The sequence below is a fragment of the Calidris pugnax genome, unplaced genomic scaffold (genome assembly GCF_001431845.1).
Source record: "Calidris pugnax isolate Ruff unplaced genomic scaffold, ASM143184v1 scaffold273, whole genome shotgun sequence".
NCBI lineage: Eukaryota > Metazoa > Chordata > Aves > Charadriiformes > Scolopacidae > Calidris > Calidris pugnax.
Window position 1 is genome coordinate 5580940 of NW_015094508.1, and position 9093 is coordinate 5590032.

A 9093-nucleotide genomic window follows, 5' to 3' on the forward strand; every position below is an offset into this window, starting at 1 on the left:
GGAGTCGCCCACCCCGGCAGCCATCAAGCCCACGGCGGTCTGGGGTGGGCTGGGTTCTGCTGTGGAAGTGCCAGCGCCCGGGACACCCTCTGCTCTGGTCTTGCAGCTGAAGAAAGAAAGCTGGTTTCTCCTCTCACCCCCTGCACGTTGCTCCACGGGACACCCCTCTTCCTGGAGCTTCCTTACCACAACCTCGGCCTTAAGCTTGGAGCGGACCAGCCTCCTTTCCCCTTGGCATCACCAAATCCAACTCCACTCAGCAGGTTTCCAACAGAGGCTAGTTACTTTGGAGCAACACAGAGGTTGTTGTCAAACTACGCTTAAAAAAAATGAGAAAAACCCCACCATCTTTCCTCCACACTGTGGGCACACCACGGCTGGGGTAGACTTGGCCTGCAGTGCATGCGTTTTGCACCAGGGGGACGTGGCTCACAGAATGATAGGGGGTTGGGTTGACAGGGACCTCTGGAGATGATCTAGTCCAACCCCTCTGCCAGAGCAGGTCCACCTAGAGCAGGTTGCACAGGAACCTGTCGGGGCTGGTTTTGAACATCTCGAGAGATTAAGACTCCACCACCTCTCTGGGCAGCCTGTTCCAGTGCTCTGACACCCTCAAAGTGAAGAAGTTCCTCCTCAGATGGAACTTCTTATGTTCAAGTTTGTGCCCGTTTCCTCTTGTCCTGCCACAGGGCACCACTGAAAAAAGACTGGCCCCATCCTGCTGGCACCCACCCTGTAAGTATTTATAGGTGTGGATGCAACAGGCCTGGTCCACCCTGACCTGCCTGTGGCTTGTGCTGGTCACAGCTCGACATCATACACCAGCTCCATCAGGCAACATGACCACAGCTGGCCTCTGAACCCCTGCCAGCCTCCAAACCCACCCACCCCCACCCTCCCCTCTGTCCATTTGCCACCTTCAAGCGTCCCCATTTCCAGGCTCCCTCCTGCTGTACACCACAGCCACTGGCCGCTGGAGGCTCTGGCTCTTGTGCTGTCAAAGGTAATTGCACGAAGCAGTGAGCTTCTAACCACCCCCAACAGAAAACCTACTGCTTGCTCAACTGGCGGCTGCAGAAACCAGTCCCAGCTCAGCCAGCCAGAACTTTTGTTTCAGAGGGTGCTGTTGGACCTTAGACTGGGAGGCTGGAGCTCACTATGTCTGTTGTGTTGCCACACCAACTGCCTGGAAGCCTGCAAGTTCAGGAACAGGAAAGTCTGGTTGTTGCAGACCAAGATTAGCCACAGGGTCATAGTCCAGCCTCGGGAAACCTCCTGCCCCTCATGTTTCCATCAGAGACCGTGCAGTCCCTGTATGTGTGTGTTTAAACAAGCTCCTCTTGCACCACCACCTCTTTCTAGACTATTGTGCAAGACAGACAGAGCTCCATGTGTGGTCTCTGGCAAGTGAGGAGGCTGCAATCCCACATCTTTGAAACCCAGCGTGTAGTTCTCTCTTGCCCCCACCGCCTGCACAGCTGGGCTGCGCTCAGCTGGAGCACCAGCTGCATCTGCTTTGGAGTTTAGAGCCCTGGGGCTCCTGCAAACGTCTCACCACAGGTTAACTCTTTCCTGGGGGCTACAAACACCACAACAAACACACTTCAAATGCTTCTGTTCCCTGAAGTGGAATAGAATAGAGTATTTCAGTTGGAAGGGACCTACAGTGATCATCTAGTCCAACTGCCTGACCACTCCGGGGCTGACCAGAAGTTAAAGCACCTTGTTAAGGGCATTGTCCAAATGCCTCCTAAACACTGACAGGCCTGGGGCACCGACCACCCCTCTAGGAAGCCTGTGCCAGTGTTTGACCACCCTCTTGGTAAAGAAATGCTTCCTCATGTCCAGTCTTAACCTCCCCTAGTGCTGCTTTGAACCATTCCATGTGTCCTCTCACTGGATCCCAGGGAGATGAGCTCAGCACCTCCTGTTCCACTTCCTCTCCACAGGAAGCTAGAAAGAGCTCCTCACAGGACATACCTTCCAGCCCTTTCACCAGCTTTGTTGTCCTCTGGATCCATTCAAGGACCTTTGCATCCTTCTTAAATGGTGGGGCCCAGAACTGCACACAGCACTGCAGGTGAGGCTGCACCAACACTGAATACAGTGGGATAATCACCTCTTTTGACCAGCTGGTGATGCTGTGTTTGATGCACTCCAGGACGTGGTTTGCCCTCTTGGCTGCCAGGGCCCACTGTGACTCCTGTTGAGCCTGCTGGCCCCAAGCACCCCCAGGTCCCTCTATGTAGAGCTGCTCTCCCACCACTTCTCTCCTAGTTTATACTTGGGCCTGCCGTTACTGCATCCCAGTCGCAGGATCAGCATTTGGACTTGTTAGATTTCATCCCATTAATCACTGCCCAATGCTCCAATCTCTCTAGATCCCCCTGCAAGGCCTCTTGTCTCTCAAGAGAGCCAACAGCACCTCCCAGTTTGGTACCATCAGCAAACTTGCTAACGGGGCATTCAACTCCCTCATCCAGATCGCTGATAAATACATTGAACAGAACTGGCCCTAAAACTGAGCCCTGAGGAGCACCTCTGCTGACCCCCTTCACTACAACCCTTTGAGCCCGGCCACCCGCCAGTTCTTTGCCCAGCTCACTCTGAACCTGCTCATCTCCGGGCTTGACCACCTCTTGGTTTGAAACACCAGAAGAGCAGATCCCGCTGGGATGCTGCAGGGTGGGGTGAAGGCAGGGGTGGGCAGAGGGGTGGGAGGCTGCTGGGTGAAGCCGTTTGGCTTTTGCAGTCCCTCAGCGAGTTCCCTCACCCCTCAGAAACTGCTCTCTGCCTTGCACCTCGGCCAAAAGGCACGGCCTCCCAGCTTGGTGCACCAGAGCTGCGTGGAGAGGAGCAGCCACCATTCATTCAACCCTTTGGAACTCAGTCAGCAGTTTCTCGTGACCACAAGGAACCCGTGTCCTGGTGGGTCTGGTCAGTGCAACCAGCGCCGGCAGCCAGAGCAGGGCAGAGCAGCTGGCAGGGGATAGAACAGGACTCCATCACAGCCCGAAGGAGGATGGTGAGAAGCAAGAGACCAGGACCCATGGAGACACAGTGCTTCTGACTAGGTGTCAAGTTCAGCAGCTGCCTGCTCCACCATCTGGGCAAATGAGGAAGGGAAAAAAAGAAAAAAGAAAAAGATCAGAGACCCTTGTTTCAAACAACTGCACGGGCTGCAGGGCTATACTTGGCCTGGAAAATACTTTACTTGCACTGTCAGAGGCATCTGACACATCTCAGAGGCCTGGGCTGGACTGTACAGAGTAGACGACGCCACAGACAAATCTGTGCAACCTGCCATCTTCTGAGATCATGCTCTGGAGGAGTACAAAAATAGCATGGACAGGGAAGCCATGTAATGTTCCACAGGCCAACATTTTTTTTTGGTAAACACATACAAATGTAGAGAACAAAAAAGGTCAACCAACTTAGTTTTACTGGCTCAGTAACTGCTTAGCTCATATATTGATGTATTTCTGAAGTTCCTCCTAGAATGAGTCGACTTTCAACTTTTAAATATCACAACAGTTCATTTTAAATGTAAGAAAATCTTTATTGGTCCATTAAACATTAAATCTGTAACAATACATTCACTCAGTATACAAAAGGAAGTATCTATAAAAACCATTAACATGCTTCAAAAAGGCAAAGCTGTTGACTATTTAACAACTAAGATCTTACAATTCTGAAATCTTTACCAATCCTTAAAAGTCAAAGTGTTACAGTTACTACAGATCACAACACTCGCAGAAAATGTTAAATAAACTAGCAAACCGCCACTTCACTGGGCTACAGCTTAATAAAATAAAACCACACAAACACACCAAAAAGCTCCCTTGAGATATTAAGAACCTTGAAAAAGACTAATTAAAAACCCCTCACCATTACAAAAAAGTGTCTACATTTTGACTACTTTGCATCCAGTTTTCAAACATGGCATATACAAGACCAAACACCACCCATTGGTGGTAAACAAAAAGCTGTCAGTGAACCTACATGTTCCTAGTAGGTATTTTCTCATCTTGTATATGACAAGTTGAACAGTTTTCTCTCAGAGTTAATTTTTCTCTCTAAGTTTGCACGGATGTCCAACGACACCTAAGCACCCGGACATCTATCAATAAGAGGAAAAATAGAGCTACAGTATCAGTAACAAGACATATATCCCCATAGGTTTCCAAAATTCTTCTTGGCTTCACAGCGAGGCTTCTTTGGCAAAAGCGCGGCGGCGGCGATGCACCCCGCGGCTCTGGCGAGCAAAAGCCCTGGAAGCTTTAAGCTGCTGGAGCAGCTTCAAAGCTGACGACTGTGGCGCTGAAGAACTTTGTGCAAATGGCTGTACGCTACAGCCCTGGCAGCTATCAGACACTGGCAATCAGGGGGAAGCCAACGTGGCTTATATCTGAAATAAATTCCAACTTAAAAAAACATACCATTATTGAACAGGTGTGGAATGAGTCAAAACCAGATTTGAGAAAAGAAAAAAAAAAAAACAAAACAAAACCAAAACTGGATTTTTAAGATCTACTTGAAACCTGCTGAGTTTATTTGGGCATTAGAAAGCAGCCGTCATGCCAGTCTCCCAAAGTTTCGCCTTCACACCCTGGCCAGTGAGTCTGCATCCCCATCCGGGGGCACCCCGGCACTCTGCTGCAGTCAGGATGTTGAAAAAGCAGAGACAGACCAGTTCCCAAGCTACACATATCCTGTTACAAGCACAGAAAGCCAAAGCTTTCTAAGCACTTGACCCCTGGCGTTCCCTCGTGCAGTCATGTGAGACACTCAGTTCAAACTACTGTTTACAAAACTGAAAACACAATGTAAAATGTCAGGGCGCTGATTATGTGTTTTCCTCCCACAAGAACTTGTAGGCCACTTCAGCAAACAAAGAAGCAGTTTTCACAGAGGAAAACTGATCCATGTAAGAAATTACGATCCTTGACTTTGCTTCAACACTGCAGGTTGTCCTGCTATAAAAAGGCAAGGATTGACAAGACCTGGCAAAGAAGTCTTTGCTAGCTTCTAGCACCAAAGACATCCAGCTTGACAGGAAGCAGAATGGGAGCGAAGCAGGTTTGAATGCCTTTAAGAAACAAATCCAAGGAGAAAAAGGCAAATAAGAGGAGGAGGTACAGCCCACAAGCACAAGACATTGCTTCTAAAGCCCAGAAGGAAAGATGAGAGCAAAATTTTAGCTGCAGATATTCTTGTTCATCTATCCACACAGGTGGTATCTTGCTTCATCAACTTATTTAGGAGAAAAGCCCAATAGTTTATAGCACAAATTCTTTACATCATGTTTGAAAAGCAGTGGGTTATTTTGTTACCAATCTGTTCAGAGACGCCTGTGATAGTGCGGGCTGCTAGCCAAAGTTCAAGCAGCGCTACCTTGAGTTCCACAATTTTCCCAATGCATTGGTCAACACCACTGAACTGTTAAAAAACAGCTTTTTTCACAAATGCAATGGTTGCTTCATTAATAGCAACGTTCTAGCCCAGAAATGGCTGCACCAGTGGCTGATGAAGCAGTTATATGTGCATACCTTATAATCTCAAAGCGCTTCTAGATTTGTAAAAAGGTGCTGAAACACAAAATAAATAAATAAATAGACATGCAGTGTTTACGATCCTGGGAGGGGATAAAGCCCTCTCTCTGGACTACGCAGACATTAGCAACACTGAATTACCCGTTTCAGACAAAAGTGGCCCAACCCAGCCAGGATTTACCGAATTAGCCAGGCAAGTATGAGATTTTTGAACCCCATGGAAATGCTTGAAGTACAAAGCTAAGAGTAACCACGGACGCGCAATAACTCTGATGTGTGATCACAGTGGAGTTCCTTCGTTGGCACCCAGCTGCCAGGGCTGCCTGCATGCTTTGAGGAACTAGGTGATAAACAGCAAACGAGCATAACCATCTGCTGTCCACACATTCTTCCTAAGGGTTTGTGGTCTCATTCATTAGTCCAGCTATTTGGATTCAGAGCCTTGCTCTCTGAGTCCATCCTATTGATCTTACCCCAAACGAGAACCAGTCATGATTGTGGCTCCCAGTTGCCTTTATAAGAAAAACTAGAATTGTTCCAGCCTCAGACAGCAGTGCAGCAGAGAGGTTCCAAATAAGCTTTCTTGTGATAGCAAATTTGAAAAACTAGGAAAATGCCAATAAAATTGTTTCACCTTCGCAGCAGAACTAACTTCTGCTAACAAGGTCTCTTTCTCCAAGAATTCATTAAAGGATAGCGTTAGTTTGAATTCAAGTTTAACTACAGGAAACTTAGTAGAGGACAGAGGGCTTGTTACAAAGACAGGAAGAGTAGAGAACAACAGCTTCCTCACATCAAACAGCCCAAAAATACTCGGAGCCAGAAACGCTGCACCGCTCACTTAGGCCTGGGGACAAACTCAGAGAAGAACTGTGGCACAAGGCGGCACAGACACCGCACAGCCAACCACCACCTCACGCAGAGCAGTCGCCTGCGCCGTCAGGAACGGGGACGGACAGCTAACCCTTCACAGCTGAAATGTAAATGTCAGCAACAATTAGTCACTTATTTACCGAAGCATCAGGCCATGTGTGAGTTTTCCCAGTTCATCTTCCACTGTGCCGTAGTAACTGAATCAGCCTCCTCCCCAGAGGTTTGTCACGCACAGATGATTTGGTCTGACCGTGCCTTGCACACACCGGTGTAACGTACAAGGCAGCAACACCCAGTCACAGGCTCCCTCCACGTTTTCCAGTTCCAGTGCCACCTGGATTATTAGCTGTCACAGCAGTGGGTATGAAGGCACTTCTGAATAAAAAGGTTTTAAAAGCTCATTTGCCTGAGCTGTTTGTAATCTATGAACTGGGCACTGAATCCTAGACCTCAGTGGAGGATTTTACTAAGCAATTGCACGTGGAAGTTTACAGTACAGATTTTACAGTGAATGCTAAGGCTGTGACATTTGCCTGGCCAGCAGGAAGCCGTGCCTCACTGAGGAACTAGAGGCTTTGCACACCCAGGTGCCACCAGTTACTGATTCCTTACACAGGAATCCTGTGATCCTCCCAGATCCATATCTGGATCTAGGGCCACAGCATGGAACATAGGTCCTCCAAGTAATTGTTAGGGTCTTCTCCCACAATGTTTGCTCAGAAGCAGACAAAGCAGTGTGGTCAGGCACTGCCTCATTCCACCCTATGTACACCCACAGACCTAGATGCTTAAGGTCAAAAGTTGGTGGAGGAGAAGGAAGGAGCAGCTCGGTGAGGCAAGTGCTGTGTATGAAGAACGGACTCATGTCTCATTGTGGACCTTCCTCTTACAACCCTGTTTTCCTCTGTGCAAAACCTATCTCCATAAATACAAACTATAAAAAAGTGAGTACAAGGAGGCGCAGAAAGTCCCTATGCAGGCAGATAATGCCTACACAAAATAAGTGTTTTTGTAAACAAGTGTGAACATCCATAGGCCAACGTAAGTATTAAGATTAGTTAGAAGAAAGGATGCAGCCAGAAACTGACGTATAATGCTAATCAACTTCTGGCTTCGTGGCTGGTGCCATCATGAGGGTTTCGTCTTTTATGACAATGGGAGATTCTTCAATGACTACAGCCTGCTAAGTAGGGATGGGATCCACCTGCCTAGAAGGAATAGGACTGGACAGCTTGGTGAGATGGGCTTTAAACTAAAGGACTCAGGGGAGCGGGATCCAAAGTGGCAACGCTCACACCATTGCAAGCAACTGAGGAAGAAGCCAGACCAACCAGAGCAGCAACAAATGGGTCACTTAAGCAAGATTCAGATCAAAAGAACCTGGTTCTTATGGGTAACTTCAACTACACAGACATTTGTTTGAAGAAAGATACAGCAGCCCTCATGTCATCCATCAAGTTCCTGGAACATGTAGAGGACTGCTTCTTCATACAAGTGTTTGATGTGCCAACCAGGAATGAGGCTGGACTTGCTACTCACAAACCAAGAAAACCTGCTTTTTAATATCTGGGTTAGCGATAGCCTTGGCAGCCATCACAATATTGCAGAGTTTGGGATCCTGCTGAGCATGCTGAAGGTTAGTAAAAAGAAACAGATTTACGTTTTAGAAGAGCAAACTTCGGCTTGCTCAGAGCTCATCTGGCAAGGATTCTGTGGGAAGCTTCCATGGAGGATAAAGAAGACAGTGAGCGCTAGGAGTTTTTCAATAACCCTCTCCTGGGAGCACAAAAAGAGTCCCTCCCCTTTGGAGGTAAGGGAAGTAGGTGGAGCAAGAGACCCCCTTGGCTAGTTACACAGTTAACTCACAGTTAACTAGTTACTCAGTTAACTCACAGTTAACTGTGAGCTTCTCAAAACCAAAAGAGAAGCATACCAGAGATGGAAAAGCAGACCAGTACCTGTGGAGAACTACAATGGCATTGTGAGGACCTGCAGAGATGCAGCTGGAAAAGCAAAAGCTCATCTTGAATTGGAATAGGCCAGAGATGTCAAAAACTCCAGAAACAGAAGGAAAGTACTGGCCCGCTGTTGATGGGAGAGTCACCAACAATGCTGAAACAGCATAGGTTCTCAACACTTTCGTCACCTCCGTCTTTACCAGCACTGTTGGGCCCCAGGCCTTGGAAACAACAATCCAGGTTGATGCAAACACAGACTCACCACCAGCTGCTGCGTGAACTATTACAGGAGATTGACCTCTACAAATTGATGGGCCCTGACAATACCCACCTAAGTGTGTTAAGAGAACTGGCTGATGTTGTTGTGAGGCCGCTCTCCATAATCTTTGAGAAGCGATGGAGATCTGGGGACATCACAGAAGACTGAAAAAAGGCTAATGTCACCCCCATCTACAAGAAGGGCTTAAAGGAGGGTCCTTTAAACTATAGGCCCATCAGTGTCACTTCAGTCCATGGGAAAGTTACAGATCCAATCCTCCTGGGGGCTATCACAAGTCAAGTAAAGCAGGCGATCGGGAAAAGTCAGCACAACTAATCAAGGGCAAATCATGCTTGACAAACCTGATCACCTTCTATGGCAAAGTAACCTGCTTGGTTGATGCAGGGGACATTGTCTACCTGGATTTCTCCAAGGCTTTCCATTTGGTTCC